General features: G+C 34.8%; 1 protein-coding gene across 1 annotated transcript in view; it reads left to right on the top strand.

The window, feature by feature from the left end:
* The window catches only part of LOC143673293 (uncharacterized), a 233,802-nt gene that overhangs the window by 42,220 nt on the left and 174,341 nt on the right, over nt 1–17,241 (top strand). The window contains 1 exon segment of the mRNA XM_077147610.1: nt 1,666–1,823. The gene's annotated coding sequence lies outside the window, so the exon portion shown is untranslated.

Genomic DNA, 17,241 nt, shown 5'->3' with positions numbered 1-17,241 from the left:
AAAGTCAGTGCCCAGTAAAGAAATGCTGGGCATACATGGAGCTTCTTGAGCCAGTTCAAGTGCGGTTAAATGAAGGTCATTGGTGTTCAACTGACAAACTCTTTCAGTTGGACACCTGAACTGGAGGTGTCTAATCCATTAACATTTAATGTCATTGAAGTAAAGGCAATACTTTCTTCTACCATTTAGTTTCTTGGTTTCTTGGATTTTATGTTATATTTTACTTTTTTCTCTCTTAACCCATAATGATAGTCTTCATTTCTATACTCTTCTCTAGACCTCTCTCTCCCATCTTTTTCCAACTGCCAAGTAGTGCTCTCTTTAGTATTTCCTGTAGAACTATTCTCTTAGTCTCAAACTCAATGTCTGTTTGAGAATATTTTAAACTCTCCCTCACCTTTGAAGGATAGTTTTCCCCGGTGTAGGATTCTTGGTTGGCAGTTTTTCTCTTTCAGAATCTCCAGCATAAGGTTCTACTACCTTCTTGCATCCATTTGGCCCATTTGGGAGCCAAATTACCCCAAAATGCATAAGGTACACACTGACAACACTGGAGAAGTAGACACCTCTACAATAATACTTGGAGACTTAAATACACCGCTCTCATCAACAGTAGAACACCTATACAGATGATCAATAATGAAATAGAGATTTTGAATAATAGAATAAATGAACTAGACATAGCAGACATTTGCAGAAAATTATACCCCCACAACAGCAGGAGATACATTTTTCTCAAATGATCTTGGATTGTTCTCTAGGACAGAACACATGTTGGGTCACAGAGCAAATATAAATACATTTTAATAGACTAAAATTTTACAAAACACTTCCTCACATCACAATGGAATGAAGTTGGATAGCAATAGCAATTTTCACATGCCTGAGGGTGTGAAAAAAATAAAATGTTTGATCCCAACTGCTTAAGTTTGTAATGGCATGGACTCTTTGTTTTCAGGTTAAGGGTTTTATTACAGAATTTAAACCATAGAAATGATAGTGAATTTTCATAAGTAGATAAGAATACAAAGTATCCTTTTTCCTCATGCTCTCTGGGGACTCATTCCTTTATCTCAAGGATATCTCTTTCCAACTTTATTTAAATTATTTCCAGTCTTCTTAGATATTTGTTCAATAACTTAGTTTAAATTATGGCATCTATCACTGAGTATCTTTTTAGCTATTTTAATAACCAATTCAGATTTTTCAGTACTATAGATGGAAATTTATCAAATAGTATTGCCATTTTTTAAATTCATCCTTTGAGGGTTTTGGTCTTCTTTGAATCATTCATTAAAGGAACATCTCATTGACTTGAAGACCACTGATATTATTTAGGAAATATGAGATATCGTTAACAATTCTACATTTCTTTAAGGATTCTTCTATTTTCTATAATTGATATATTTTAATCAGGATTTACACATTTCCACATAACTCTTCAACCTAGATACAATGTTTGCTAATTTGATAAAATATATTAGCCTCAAAATACTCCTGAAGAGGGTCTGACTGGTCACTCCTGTGCTACAGTAAAAACTCTGGGCCTGCTAACTAAATAATACTATATTGTTTTTACTATTGTAAGTAACAATTTTAATTGAGCACATTTTGTTAAGCTTATTTCAAAGCCAAATACATGCAACTATTTGTTTTATTATTCAGAATATAAAGGTGGTTAAAGCATCATCCTTCTGTGAATTTAGCCTGAGGTTCTATGACATCTGGAGCATTTTGCAACATGGATCATTATCTTAAATCCTGGTCTCCAGGCACTCTCAACCTTAAAATTCCTCTGGCATCCAGAAACACTACTATTTCAGGTAAATCTAACAGTTAAGTTTCAGCTACTCCCTGCAGTAGCTACCTGTTTTGGAGGATTCCTAAATGGCATGTTTAAGGCTTCCAAATAGAAACAACATCAACTGCAGACATACTTTCCTTTCAGCTAGAAGTTCCTGGTTTCAAAGAGAGACACTTTTATCAAGGTACATGGTAAGTACTCCCCAGGATTCTAGCCATCTAGCTACTATGGGTGTTTCTCGAAAATTCCAGACAATCCTATTAGGTTTTTCAGGTCAATTCCATTTCCCATGCTTGATAAATACTATTTTAAGCCTTTGCCATAGCCTTTGCATCTCCACAGTCTTTCCTTCCCATTCACTTTCTTTCAGCATCTCATTTCCAATTTCAGAACTAAAATACATAATTTGGAGGTAAGTATTTTGGCCCATTAAATTTGAAATTATTGCTCTTCTGACATGTCTCTTATACCAGGTGAGACATTGTCTTTTATCCTAGAAGACTTCCATACCTTTTAACTTTTGTGCTCCTACATATGATCTATCCTGGAGAATATTCTGTGAGCACTAGAGAAGAATGTATATCCTGCGGTTGTGGGTGTAATGAGGATATGCAGTCTAGTTGGGTCTGATTTGTTTATCAAATTATTTAAGTTTTCTATTTCCTTTTTGATCCTCTGTCTGGTTGTTCTATGTATAGATGAGGGTGCTGTATTGAAGTCTTCTACTATTATTGTTGAAACATCTATTGCTTCCTTCTTGCCAGTGTTTTATTCATATATTTTGGAGCTCCTTGATTGGGGACATAAATATTGAGGATTGTTATTTCTTCTTGGTGAATTATCCCTTTTATTAATATATATGATTGTCTTATGATCTCTTTATATTTAAAGTCCATTTTGCCTGATATTAGTATACCTGCTCTTACTTCCTTTGGTTGCAACTTGTGTGGAGCCTCATTTTCCATCCTTTCACTGTCAATCTCTTTGGATTCTTGTGTTTAAGATGAGTATTTTGTAAGCAGCATATAGCTGGATTATATTTCCTTTTTTATACATCTTTTATTGGTAAATATTACATATATGCAAAGAAAATTAAGAAAAAGCAATGATTTCCAAAGTATACTTTAAGAAGTGGATACAGAACAGATTTCAGAGTTATTATGGTTATCACTCCAGTCTTCTGGTTTTTCCTTCTAGCTGCTCCAAAACACGGAAGGCTAAATAAAATATATTTGTGTGTGTGAAAAATTACATATATACATTAAAGTAATGTATTTGAAATCACATCAAGATAATTAGTTATCAATCAAATTTCAGAGTTGGGAATGGTGAAAAATTGCAGCATTTTTGTTCTTATTTCTAGCTGCTCTAAGGTACTGGAGACTAAAAATTATCAGTGTAGTGATTCAGCAGTCATACTCATTTGTTAAACCCTACCATCTCTGTATAACTCCAACATCACCTTTGAACATTCTACCATCTTTAGGGGTATTTGGGGTATCCTTATTCTAACATTTTCATGTTGAAAGGGGTGGTCAGTAATATGGTTTAGGAGGATGGAACTAGATGACGTTCTGGAGAGGCTGACCCCTTTGAATTTCAGGACTTATCTTGTCCAGGTTTTAGTTTTCTGAAGGTTTCAGTTTTCTGAAAAGTTACCCTAAGGAATGGAACATTTGTAGAATCTTATATAACACCCTAGGTTTTCTTTAGGTTTGGCAGAACTGATTTTGGTTGGCATTTGGCAAGGTGTGATATATAGCAGTATCTAATTGAAACTTTCATAAGAGTGATCTCCATAGTAGCCTCTTGGCTGCACTTGATCTCACTCAGCCACTGACACCTTGTTCATTGCGCTCCTTTATACCCTTTTGGTCAGGTTGGCATTACTGATCCCATGGAGCCAGGGCCCGGCTCATCCCTGGGAGTCATCTCCCACACTTCCAGGGATACTGTCACCCCTGGGTGTCAGGTCCCACATGGGTGCAGGGGAGTTGTTTCAGTTCCAGGGTTGGGTTTTGAGACAAAGAAGACACAAAATAGGTCTTTTGGAAATAATTCTTAGGGATAGTTATGGTAGGCTAAGCTTCTCCAGTATCTGCATACACCTAAAAAGCAAGCTTCAAGATAAAGGGCTTGGCTTATTGATTTGGGGGTCCAAAGTATTTGTCACAGTAACAGGGTTTTCCCCAGTGAGAAAATTTAATAGTTCAATATTTTTTCTCCCATCCCTCAGGGGACTTTGCAAATTCTTTTTGATTATCTACTTAATATACTCTGGGATGTATCCAGGCATCACCTTATGCTATATAGGGTTGAAGGTCTTCATTCTTGTTTTGGGCTCTCTGTATTTCAATTTTTAAAATTACCTGTCTGGACAGAATGAGTTAGACTATGTGCAAAAGAAAATTCAGTCTCTGGGCAAAATAAGCATTCTTCTGTTGGTCTCAAAGCACAGATGAGGTTCTAAAATATAGACAATATTTTACTTATCCCTGTATTTTGAATTACCTCTATCCTGACCTAATAGGCTTCATTCTTAATTATATGTTGCATGTTATACATATATAAAACACTCTCAAAATCCAAAAATAATAGTTACCACTCCAGGCTAAGTGTGACTGCTATAAGAGCTTACAATCTAGGCCCCTTTTTCTTTCTTCTAAGCATTTCTAAAGAAGACCATATAATAATCATTCTTTTGTTTCTGGCTTATTTGCCTCATCAAATGTCTCATAGGCTCACTCACAATGTTGCATGTCTCACAATTTCATTCCTTTTTGTAGCACCACAATATTCAATCATATGTATACAGCATCATTCACCAACCTATGTCTCGGTCAATGTGTCCTTAAGCTACCTCTATTCAGTAGGCATCATATATACAATATTCATTGTCAACGCTCAGAGTTTTGGATAATTTCATTGCTCCCAACAGAAAGATAAGGAATGAACTCACTCTCACCAAGTAGAAAATCTAAACCTCCCCTTAACTCTTTTCTCTCTCCCTCATTATTTACCTCTGGTGTTATTGTTAAAAATGTCCCATAGCATGCAATAGCAGTTTCCCCCATTAAAATCAGAAATTGTAGTCATTGCAGAGATTCATACCTTTGAAGTAGTTCATGCAAAAACTTATTTATATTTGTAGTGTTAAGCAGTGTGACACATGGCTCTGTACAAGCCATTTCAATCATGTTCACCTTAATTATGATATTATTACTTATAGATCCACTAGTGAATTGCCTTTACTTCTATCTATTCCCTTACATTTGCATTCAACCTCATTAGTTAAACATTCAGCCATGTCTAATTTCTATGTATCTCTAAGCCCTTTGTATTCTATATTATAAGCCTCCAACTTTATCTCTACCATGTCCATAAAAGTGGAATCATACAGTGTCCCTTTATGTCTGACTTAATTTCACTCAGCATTATGTCTTCAAAGCTCATCCATCTTGTCAAGTGCTTCATACTTACTGCTGCATAACATTCCATTGTATGAATATACCATACTTTGTTAATCCACTCATCTGTTGATGGCCCCTGGGATTATTTCCATCTCTTTGCAATTGTTAGTTATACTGCTATGAACATTGGTGTGCAAGTTTCTGTTTGTTTCACTGCTTTCAGCAGGTGGATTATGTTTATTCATTCTGCCAATTGTATCTTTTAATTAGTAAGTTCAGTCCATTAACATTCAAAATTTACTATAAAGGCAATTCTTGAATCCACCATTTTGTAATTTGGATTTTATTTGTTAGAACTATATATTCTTTTCCCACTTTCTCATTTTATCACGTAAGTTACCCTTACTAGTATCCTTAAATTTTGTGCCCTCCTCCAAACCTCCCTCCTCTGTCTCTTTTTTCAGTCAGCCAAACTCCTTTTTGTATTTCTTGTAGAGCCAGTTTCTTGTTGACAAATTCTCTCTATGTTTGTTTATCTGTGAAAATGTTAATCTCTTCCTTAGTTCTGAAGGAGAATTTGACTAGGTACAGAATTCCTCACTGAAAGATTTCTTCTTTCAGATTCTTAAATATGGCTTCTCAGCTACATTACATAGTGCCAGTTGAGTAGTCAAAATCAGGCTTTTGAGGTTTCCCTTATATGTAATAGATTGTTTTCTTCTTGCTGCTTTCAGGATTTTCTGTTTGTTTTCAACATTTGAAAGTCTGATTAATGTGTCTTGGGGATGGTTTATTTGGATTCATTCTTTTTGGATTTTGTTAGGCTTCTTTGATTTGCATATTGATATCCTTTGTAGCGGTTGATAAAATTTTCCCAATTATGTCTTCAAGTAGTCTTTCTAGCCCTTTACTCTTTTATTCCTCTTCAGGGACAGTAATAATTATTGTATTTATACACTTTTATTTTGTCCATCATTTCCCTGAGATCCAATTCAAATTTTTTGCAACATTTTTCCATTTACTCTTTTGTATTTTCAAAATCAGTTGCAAGTGTTTCAATTTAACAGGAAGATACTATGCTTATAAACAAAAATACAACTAATAGCAGAACCCCAAAATATATGAATCAAATATTGCCAAAACTGAAGGGGAAATTGGTGAGTCTACCTGAGGTAGGAGATTTTAACACATTACTTTCCATTAAGGATCAAACATCTAATCATGAAATCAATAAGAAAATATAGGACTTGAATTTTAACACTAAACCAACTAACAGACACATACAGAACTCTATCCTCCACCGAAGCATTTTTCTTGAGTACACATGAACATTTTTCAGGATAGGTCAAATGTTCAGTCAGCAAACAAGTTTCAATAAATTGAAAAAATATGGAATTCATGTAATACACATCCTCCGACTACAAGCCAAGTAATGTATGTTTTCCAAATACAGTGGAATGAAGCTGGAAATCTATACTAGAGGAAAAATGAAAACTCACAAATATGTAGAAATTAAAAAGCATACTCCTTTACCTGTCATGCAGGAGATTCAGGTTCAATTCCCAGCCAATGCACTTCCAAAAAACAAACAGACAAGCAAAACAAACAGAAAAACAAAACAAAATGAATTCAACAAATGGTACTGCAATAATGGGATACTCACATGGAAAAATAATAATAAAATGTGGCACCATCATACAGCATACAAAAAAAATAGCTACTCTTTACTAATTGGGTGGTGGTAAAATCAGAAGCAAAATTAGGGAACTTCTTAAGGCAAATGAAAATGAAAATACATGTACACCAAAACTTATGGGATTCAGTGAAGACAGTGCTAAGAGGGAACTTTATAGCTCAAATTTCTACAGGATAAAAGGACAAAGACTTCAAACCAGAGACCTAACCACAAAATTTGAAGAAATATGAAAAGAAGAGCAAACTAAACCCATGCAAGCAGAAGGAAAAAAGTAACAAAGATTAGAATAGAGATAAATGGAAAACATAACAAAACAATAGAATCAACAAAGCCAAAACTTGGCTCTTTGAAAGTGTCATGAAGTTGGCAAGCCTTTAGCCAAACTGACAAATGATGAAAAAAAGCAAAAATAACAAAAATCATAAATGAAAAGGGGACATTATCCTGAGCCTGTATAAATTAGAAGAAATTTAAGGGGATGCTATGAAAAAAAAATCAATAAATTAGATAACCTAGATGAAATGGACAAATATTTAGAAACATACAAGCTAGCTACTCTGACTTAGGAAGAAATAGAAGAAATAAATAAACATGTTATTATAAATGGATTGAATTAGTAATCTAAATCTTACTGAAAAAGAGAGACCCAGAACCATTTTCAAATGGGAAAACTATTAAACATTCCAAGAGAACTTAACTCCAATTCTGCTCAATCTTCCAAAAAATGAAGAGGGAGAACATTCTCTCATCATTAAACAATGGTAATTTCAATATCACACCAAAGCTCAATAAAATTATCACAGAAATAAAAACTATAGACCAATATCTCTTATGAAAATAGCTTTAAAAATCCTTAACAAAACATAAGCAAATATCAACTTGATAAAAGGCATATGTAAGAATCCCTACTTAACATCTTAGTCAATGGTGAGATGCTGAAAGCTTTCCCTCTAAGATCAGGAATAAGGAAGGATTGTCATTGTCATCATTGTTACACAACACTGTACTGCAAGTTCTTGCCAGGGTACATAGGCAAGAAAAAATAGGACACTGAAGTTTGAAATTAAGTAAAATTTTCCCTATTCACAAAAGATATGATCCTACAGGTAGAAAATTCTGAAAAACCCACAGCAATTTTTTTAGAACAAAATGAATTTATTCAACAAAGTAGCAGGATACAAGATCCTTGTGCAAAACTCAGTACTGTTTTTATGCACAATCAATGATTGGAAGAAATATAAAAAAAGAGAATTCCACTCATATTAGGAACTATGAGTCAAGTTTTGAGGAATAAATTCTACCTTGGATGTAAAAGTCTTTTACATAGATAACTAGAGAACATTGCTAAGACAAATTAAATAAGACCTAAGCAAATGGAAGGAAATTCTGTGCTAATTGATTGGTAGACTAAATATTGTAAAGATGTCAGCATTACCAAAATAAGTTTATAGCATCAACAAACAAAATTTCCACAATTTTTTTTGCACAAATGGAAAATCCGATCATTAAACTCTCTGTTGTGATGTGATTTTATTTAGAATCACACAACAATTTGTTGTAAGTATGATATAATGGCTCACAATATCATTGCATGATTTTACATTCATCATCACTAACACTTTTAAAACATTTTCATTATTCCAAAATAAAAAAGACAGCTTCTCAAAAAATCTATATGCTTTCCATTATTGATCTCTAGTATTGATGTATATTTGCTACTGATGATGAAAGAGTGTTAAGATATTTCTGGGAGTCATACTCCAGAGCTTGCAATAGGAAATTTTTTCCCTTATACCACTTTATTATTAACTCCCTGCAATAATGTCATGCCTTTTTTCTTGTATGAAAAAGTGTCTTTCCATTTTTTTCCTTTTCCTTTTCCAAAGGTCTCCTTTAGGTTTTTTTTATACAGGCAGATACCAGAAAGTGAACCTGTGTCTCTGGCATGGCTGGAAAGAACTCTACTACTGGGCCACCATTGTCCACCCTTCTTCATTTTTAAGCTTTTTAATGTTTAATATATTTTTTATTGTGAGAACTTTGTGCACTTACTGTCCATCTAAGTACACAACTAAAACCTCACAGTATCATAACATAATTGTGCATTCATCAATGTGATCATTTAGAACACTTCTATTACTCCAGAAAAAGAAAATAAAAGGAAAAAAGCCCCATACATCCCATATGCCTTACCCATCCCACTCATTGATCATTAGTATTTCAAGTTAATACTTTTCTTTACCCCATACCTTATTGTTTATTTATTCTTGTCCTTATTTGTTACTCATCTGTCATTTCCCTGGATAGAGGGAGCATCAGCCACAAGGTTTTTAAAATTGTATGGTCACATTTTTAAAACATTTTCATTGACATTTTTATTGGCCTTGTACATTATAATGAATTTGACACTGGAGAGTAATCCTCTGAATGTCATATTTATAAAAGGTGTGAGTCACATTTTGAACTTAGATGACATGGAATAATGTAAAATAAAATCATTTTGTATTTGGAAGAGATTTCAGCCCTTGAGTGAAACTTTAAAAATGCTAGAAAACTCACACACTGAAAAAATCACTATAATCAATTTTGTAGAGCATTTAGTCATCCTGAATATTGTGTTAATCTAAGCCAAATTGTATCAGAACACATCAATGTAAATGTCACATTTGTATACAAGCCTTTAGTAGATGGTCATGCAATATGAATGAAATTATAACATACATGTTATTGATGTGGAACTGTTTACATTGATTGTCCCACTTGATATAGAGGAAAGTCTTTACCAGAAGATGAAGCTTCTTGAAATAGTACCAGATAATATAAGCTGGAGATGTTACTTATAAAACATCACTCAAAGTCATTCATTAAACAACACATTCCATAGGGCAAATATGGATTCACACTGTATAAAAATTATTAGTGTCATGAATGAAAGCATGTCCTCAGAGATCACTCATTCCTTAGTGTTAATATGTTTATGGAGAGGAAGCAACAATCCTAAAATTACTTTAGATAGATGTTCAGTTGGATTTCACCTCAGAACATTCATAGTACTAAATAAAATTTTTCATTTGGGCCCTTTCATTGTTAATTCAGTAAAGAGACAAGAATTGTGGACAAAACAAGTGTTAAAATTATGTGGGGGCAGGCCACTGTGGCTCAGCAGGCAAAGTTCTTGCCTGCCATGCTAGAGACCTGGGTTTGATTCCCAGTGCCTTCCCATGGAAAAAAAATATGTGGGATAACAGTGTAGAATTGTGAACTGTCATTGGTACTAAATTGAACAATGAATTTTGGCAAAAGTAAAATGAAGTGAAATTAATTCCATAGGTCAGCATTTTTATATTTGTAAGGAATAAATATTGTTGCTGAAAATCTGTTATGCTGGGCTAATTCTTGTTTTGGTTTCATGCAGTTCTAAACAAAAATATTTGAATCAATCATAAACTACTTGGAATGTTAACTCAAAATTATTATTTATATATTTTCATTCCCATGATGAAAAAAACTTTCATAAATAAAAACCATTTAAAAGTAGAATCTTATGGTACATAAATACTTCTCACTTAAATTAATATTTCAGGTAGTAGGACATGACAGCAGTTTTGGGATGACTGGAATTTAGTAGTCTTCTAGAGAAGCTGGTAAATCACCACAAACATCTGGAACAACTGTTTGCATGACATCCATGTGAAGATACATCACACACAAATCTGGAATGTGTGGAAGGAGTGAGAGCATGACATATAATTTTAAGAAAAACCCAAGAACTTGAGGTTTGCACATTGTCCCTACTGGCAGAGCAGGTTGTAGGAGGCACTTCCCTTGGGAAGAATACACCATTCGTGGGAAGAAGGGAAGACAACTCTGTGAAACTCTAACTGCTGTTTTAATTAACAATTGGATGGCTGAATGAGCTCTCTCATGGCAGAGAAGTTTGGATGACAAAAAACAAATAAGACTTTTGAACAAAGTTAGTAATTAAATGTACAAGTATAAGACTGTTTCTGTATGAAGGAGCACAAATGAATGTTAACATTGCAAGGTGTTAAAAATGAGTTGGTATATGGGGAAAATGAAATCAATGCAAGGTGTTGTGTACAGTTAATAGCAACATTGGGGGGTCTCATGCTGCTTGACTTTAAAGCATATTATAAAGCCACAGTGGTCAAAACAGCATAGTACTGGCATAAAGATAGATATATCGACCAATGGAATCAAATAGAGTGCTCAGATATAGACCCTCTCATCTATGGACATTTGATCTTTGATAAGGTAGTCAAGCCAACTCATTTGGGACAGAACAGTCTCTTCAATAAATGGTGTCTAGAGAACTGGATATCTATATGCAAAAGAATGAAAGAGGACCCATATCTCACACCCATACAAAAGTTAACTCAAAATAGATCAAAGATCTAAACATTAGGTCTAAGACCATAAAACAGTTAGAGGAAAATATAGGGAGATATCTTGTGAATTTTATAATTGGAGGTGTTTTTATGGACCTTACACCTAAAGCAAGAGCACTGAAGAAGGAAATAAATAAATGGGAGCTCCTCAAAATTAAACACTTTTGTGCATCAAAGAACTTCATCAAGAAAGTAAAAATACAGCCTACACAATCAGAGACAATATTTGGAAATGACATATCAGATAAAGTTCTAGTATCCAGAATTTATAAAGATATTGTTCAACTCAACAAGAAAAAGACAGCCAATCCAATTACAAAATGGGAAAAAGACTTGAACAGACACTTCTCAGAAGAGGACATACAAATGGCCAAAAGGCACATGAAGAGATGCTCAATGTCCCTGGCCATTAGAGAAATGCAAATCAAAACCACAATGAGATATCTCACACCCATCAGAATGGCCATTATCAACAAAACAGAAAATGACAAGTGCTGGAGAGGATGTGGAGAAAGAGGCACACTTATTCACTGTTGGTGGGAATGTCAAATGTTGCAACCACCGTGGAAGGCAGTTTGGTGGTTCCTCAAAAAGCTGAATACAGAATTGCCATATGACCCAGCAATACCATTGCTAGGTATCTACTGAGGACTTAAGGGCAAAGGCACAAACAGACATTTGCAAACCAATGTTTACAGCAGCATTATTTACAATTGCAAGGAGATGGAAACAGCCAAAATGTCCATCAACAGACGAGTGGCTAAACAAACTGTGGTATATACACACGGTGGAATATTATGCAGCTCTAAGACAGAATAAACTTATGAAGTATGTAACAACATGGATGGACCTAGAGAACATTATGCTGAGTGAGACTAGCCAAAAACTAAAGGACAAATACTGTATGGTCTCACTGATATGAACCGACATTAGTGAATAAACTTGGAATATGTCATTGATAACAGAGACCATCAGGAGATAGAAATAGGGTAAAATAGTGGGTAATTGGAGCTGAAGGGATACAGACTGTGCAACAGAACTGGATACAAATCTTAGAAATGGACAGTACAATACTACCTAACTGTAATGTAATTATGTTAAAACACTGAATGAAGCTGCATGTGAGAATGATAGAGGGAGGAGGGCTGGGGACATAAATGAAGTGAGAAAGAAAGATATATGTTAACCATCGAGATGGTATAATCTAGGAATGCCTAGAGTGTATAATAATAGTGAAATGTACAATGTACCAATTTTAAAAATGTTTTGGCATGAGGAAGAAGAAAGGAGTGTCATTATTGCAGGGTGCTGAAATTAGATGATAATTAATACTTTAAAATGTCACCTTATGTGTGAGACTAAAGCAAAAAGTGTTTATTTGTTACAAAATTTATATTTTGACTAGACCATTTCCTAATATAACTCATGTAGATAGTTTGATTGAATGTCATAAGTACTTGGAATCTCAGGTAGCACATGAGATTTTGTTGCTTTGCCCAGAGTGATCCCCCGATGAATCCCAGAATGATTTGATCAGTGACTGGAAAAGTATTTGCAAGTCCCCTTTGGGAAATGGTGAAAGCGGGGAGAAATTCAACTTCCCCAAGTTGAATTCTTGATATTCTCACAAGCAATGTGGACAATCAAAGCTATAGGCTGAGGCCCCAGTCTTGGGGTTTGTTCACATGAAACTTAACCCCACAAAGGATAGGTCAAGTCTACTTAATATTTAGGCCTAAGAGTCACCCCCAAGAGAGCCTCTCTTGTTGCTCAGATGTGGCCCCTCTTTCCAGCCAACATGACGAGCAGTGTCACCACCCTCCCCCTCCCCATCTCTGCATGGGACATGACTCCCAGAGGTGTGGGACCTTCCTGACAACATAGGACAGAAATCCTGGAATGAGCTGAGACTCAGCATCAAGGGACTGAGAAAAACCCTAGAATGAGCTGAGAATTAACATCAAGGGACTAAGAGAACCTTCTCAACCAAAAGGGGGAAGAGTAAAATGAGACAAAATGTCAATGGCTGAGAGATTCCAAACAGAGTCGAGAGGTTATCCTAGAGGTTATTCTTATGCATTAAATAGATATCACTTTGTTGTTCAAGATGTAGTGGAGAGGCTGGAGGGAATTGCCTGAAAATGTAGAGCTGTGTTCCAGTAGCCATGTTTCTTGATGATGATTGAACAATGACATAGCTTTCACAATGAAACTCTGTGAATGTGAAAACCTTGTGTCTGATGCTCCTTTTAGCTACTATATCAACAGAAGAGTAGAACATATGGAATAAAAATAAATAGTAGGGGGAACAAATGTTAAAATATATTCAGTTTGAAATAGTGGTAGATGAAAGCAAGGTATAAGGGGTATGGTATGTATAGTTTTTTTCTCTATTATCATTTTATTTCTTTTTCTGTTGTCCTTTTATTTCTTTTTTCAAATCAATGCAAATGTACTAAGAAATGATGAATATGCAACTATGTGATGATATTAAGAATTACTGATTTTATATATAGAATGGAATGATATCTAAATGTTTTGTTTGTTAATTTTTTTAATTAATAAATAAAGTTAAAAAAAGTAACATTGGGGTATGGTTTCATTGACTGTAACAAATATGCTAAAGCTAAATGTCAGTAAGTTGAGATATGGGGGAAGGATGTAGAATTAATTTATAAAAGAAATGGAAATGTTCTTAAAAATTGGGGTGCGAAGGAGATGGCTGTGTGATTATTCCTGGAACCATTGATTTTTAAAATAAGTTGGGTTGCATGATGGGTGACTAAAACTGTTTAAAAATGAATAGAGATGGGGGTGCATGGGTAGTTCATTGGTCAAATTTTCACTGGCCATGCAGGAGACCTAGGTTCACTTCCTAGGCCATGCTCATCCCAAAATAAACAAGCAAATAAACATAAACAAAAGTTTAACAAATACTGCTGCAATGACAGGATATTCACATGTAAAGAAAATGAAATATGACCCCCACCATACAGCAGTCAAACAAATGAACAGAGATCCCAGTGCCAAAGAAAATGTGGACAGAGAAAGGTCTCTTCACTGTTGGTAGAGAAGTACAGTGGTGCATATCCTCGGTGGGCAATGTGATGGCTCCAAATGAAGTTAGTTAGAATCTTTTTCCCCATTCCCCAAAGGGGATTTTTCAAATACATTTTTATTGTTGAAATCACTCTGGGATTTATTAGAGCATCACACTAATCTGGACAAACCAACAAAATCTCATGCCCTATTCAAGGTTCCATGTACATATGGTGTTCAATTAAACTGATCATGCAAGTGAAATCAGGAAATGCACTAGTCAAAATTAAATTTTGCACCAAATTAACATTTCTCCCTTTAGTCTCACACAGAAGTTGAAGTTATGAAATATGAATGGCCATCTATTTTCAACACCCTGTAATATTGACATTCCTTTGCCCTTCCTCATGCAAAAACATTTTTAATTTTTACATTTAATCACTATCATTGTACACCCTAATCTTAAATTCTTCCTCTATTATTGTCACATTCAGTGTATTTACATTATTGTGCTACAATCTAGCAGTATTGTGCTATCCATTTCTGAATTTTTATAATTAGTCCTGTTGCACTGTCTGATACAGCAATTTAAAAATATATATTTTTATTGAGAAATCTTCACATAGATCCAGTCCATAAACAGTATACAATAATGGCTCAAAATACCATCCATTTATTGTGTATTTATCACCTTGATCATTTTCAGAATACTTGCATCACCCCAGAAAATGAAATAAAAAGGAAAAAGCCTCAGGCAATGCATACCCCATAAGTCTCCCTCTCGTTGACAACTAGTATTGTAATTTACCCAATTTCTACCCTTCAACCCCCAATATTTATTTATTTATTATCTTTGGTTTTCTCATCTCTCCATACCATGAATAAAAGGAGCAACAGAAACAAGTTTTTCCAATCACACATTCACACTGTAAAAGCTGTATAGTGACACAATCATCCTTGTGAATCAAGGCAACTGGAACAGAGTTCAGCAACTTAAAATTACTTCTGTCTACAACAAAGCAAGGGATAACTCCATAATGCATAAGAGTAACTTCCAGGATAACCTCTGGACTCTATTTGGAATCTCTTCACCACTGAAACTTTATATTTTTGTCTCACTTCTCGCTTTCCCTTTTTGGTGAAGAAGGTCTCCTCAATCCAATGATACCAGGTCCTGGCTCATCCCAGATATCCTATTCTATGTTGCTTGGCAGATTTATGCATCTGGGAGTCATGTACCATGTAGAGGTGTGGGAAGTGAGTCCAACTGTTAAGTAGGCTGAGAGAAAGGCCACATCTGAGCAGCAAAAGAGGTTCTTTGGGGGTGAATCAGACATAATTATAAGCAGACTTAGTCTCTCCATTGCTTGAATAAATTTCCTAGGGGTGATCACCAAGATTGAGTGCTTAGTTTATTGAATTGATTGTCCCCACTGGATGCAAGAATATCAAGAATTCACTAGGTGGGAAAGTTTAATATTTCCTCTTCTTCCAAAATCTCCCAAAGGGATTTTGCTAATACATTTTATTCTCTGCCCAAATTACTCTGGGAAATATGAGGACATGACATTAACATGGACAGATTAAGAAAGATCTCACTTCATATTCAAGGTTACATATATTTATGGCATTGAAATAAACCAACATACAAATTAAATTAGATGGTGCACAAAGTATAAATTTTGCACCAAATAAACACCTCTTTCTTTGGTCTCACACATAATTTGAAAGTTTAAAATAAGGACCATATCATCTTTTACCCTGTATTATGATTTACCTTAGTCCTATCCAGGTCATTTTCATTCATATCCCTAGTTGAAGTCTGATTACTTTTTAAAGTTTTTAAGTAGCTGTTGCATAGGGTACTGTTGACTTTCTTAGATTTAGTACTCTATGTCTCAGGTGTCATGTAAATTACCAAAGAATCTGTGGACAACCAGATTGCATACAGATATCTCAGTAACTCAGAATTTAGAAATAGCACTTACAACTACTAAATAGATGTGACTGCTGTTACAGCTTACAGTCTTTACTATAGGCCCAAACCTTTACTAAAGCCCTTTACAGTAGACCCTAACCTGATCAACCATGCTCTTGACTTCAATTCTATGAGTTTCTGTATTATAATAGTCTGTATGATTGAGCCATGCTAATATTTGTCTTTTTGTTTCTATCATTTAATTCAACAAACTGTCCCCAACCTTTATTCACCTGGTTGCATGCCTCACAATTTCATTCCTACTTGCAGCCAAACCAGTATCCACTGTATGTATACCCCACAGTTCTGCCTTCCATTCCTCAGTTATTGTACCATCAGCCCACCTCCTTCCATTGTGAATCATAAACACTACCATGATAAACACCAGCATGTAAGTGTCCATTCACTTCCCCACTCTCAGTTCCTCCAGTTATATACCTAGTAACAGTGTTGCAGGCTTATATGGAAACCCCAATTCAAGCCTCCTGTGGAATCACCACACTGTCCTCCAGAGGGGCTGTATCTCTCAGCTTCCTTAACAAGTGAATAGGTAAATCACTTTCTTCACATTTTCTCTAGCATGTATTTCTCTCTCTTCATATTTACAGCTTTATTTGCACATCCTGCAATACAACCTAAGTAAATAGTCATTCCTTCACCTCCATAATCTATATGAAGACATTTCTTTTTCTTTTGCAAACAATCCATACCACTCTCCCATGTTCCCCATTTGTTGATGCTTAGTTTTGACATAATATCTTTGTTACATTCAGCAAAATTATATTGCAGTGTTACTGTTGACTACATGCATTTTTCCCATATTCCATCTCAATTTCAGCACCATGCAATGTTGAAATTCATTCATTTCTCCTCCACACAAAAAAAGGTTTATATTTTTACCTTTA

Source organism: Tamandua tetradactyla, unplaced genomic scaffold (genome assembly GCF_023851605.1).
Source record: "Tamandua tetradactyla isolate mTamTet1 unplaced genomic scaffold, mTamTet1.pri scaffold_83_ctg1, whole genome shotgun sequence".
Lineage (NCBI taxonomy): Eukaryota > Metazoa > Chordata > Mammalia > Pilosa > Myrmecophagidae > Tamandua > Tamandua tetradactyla.
Note: the sequence above shows the minus strand (reverse complement) of the source record. Positions and strands in the feature narration are given on the sequence as shown.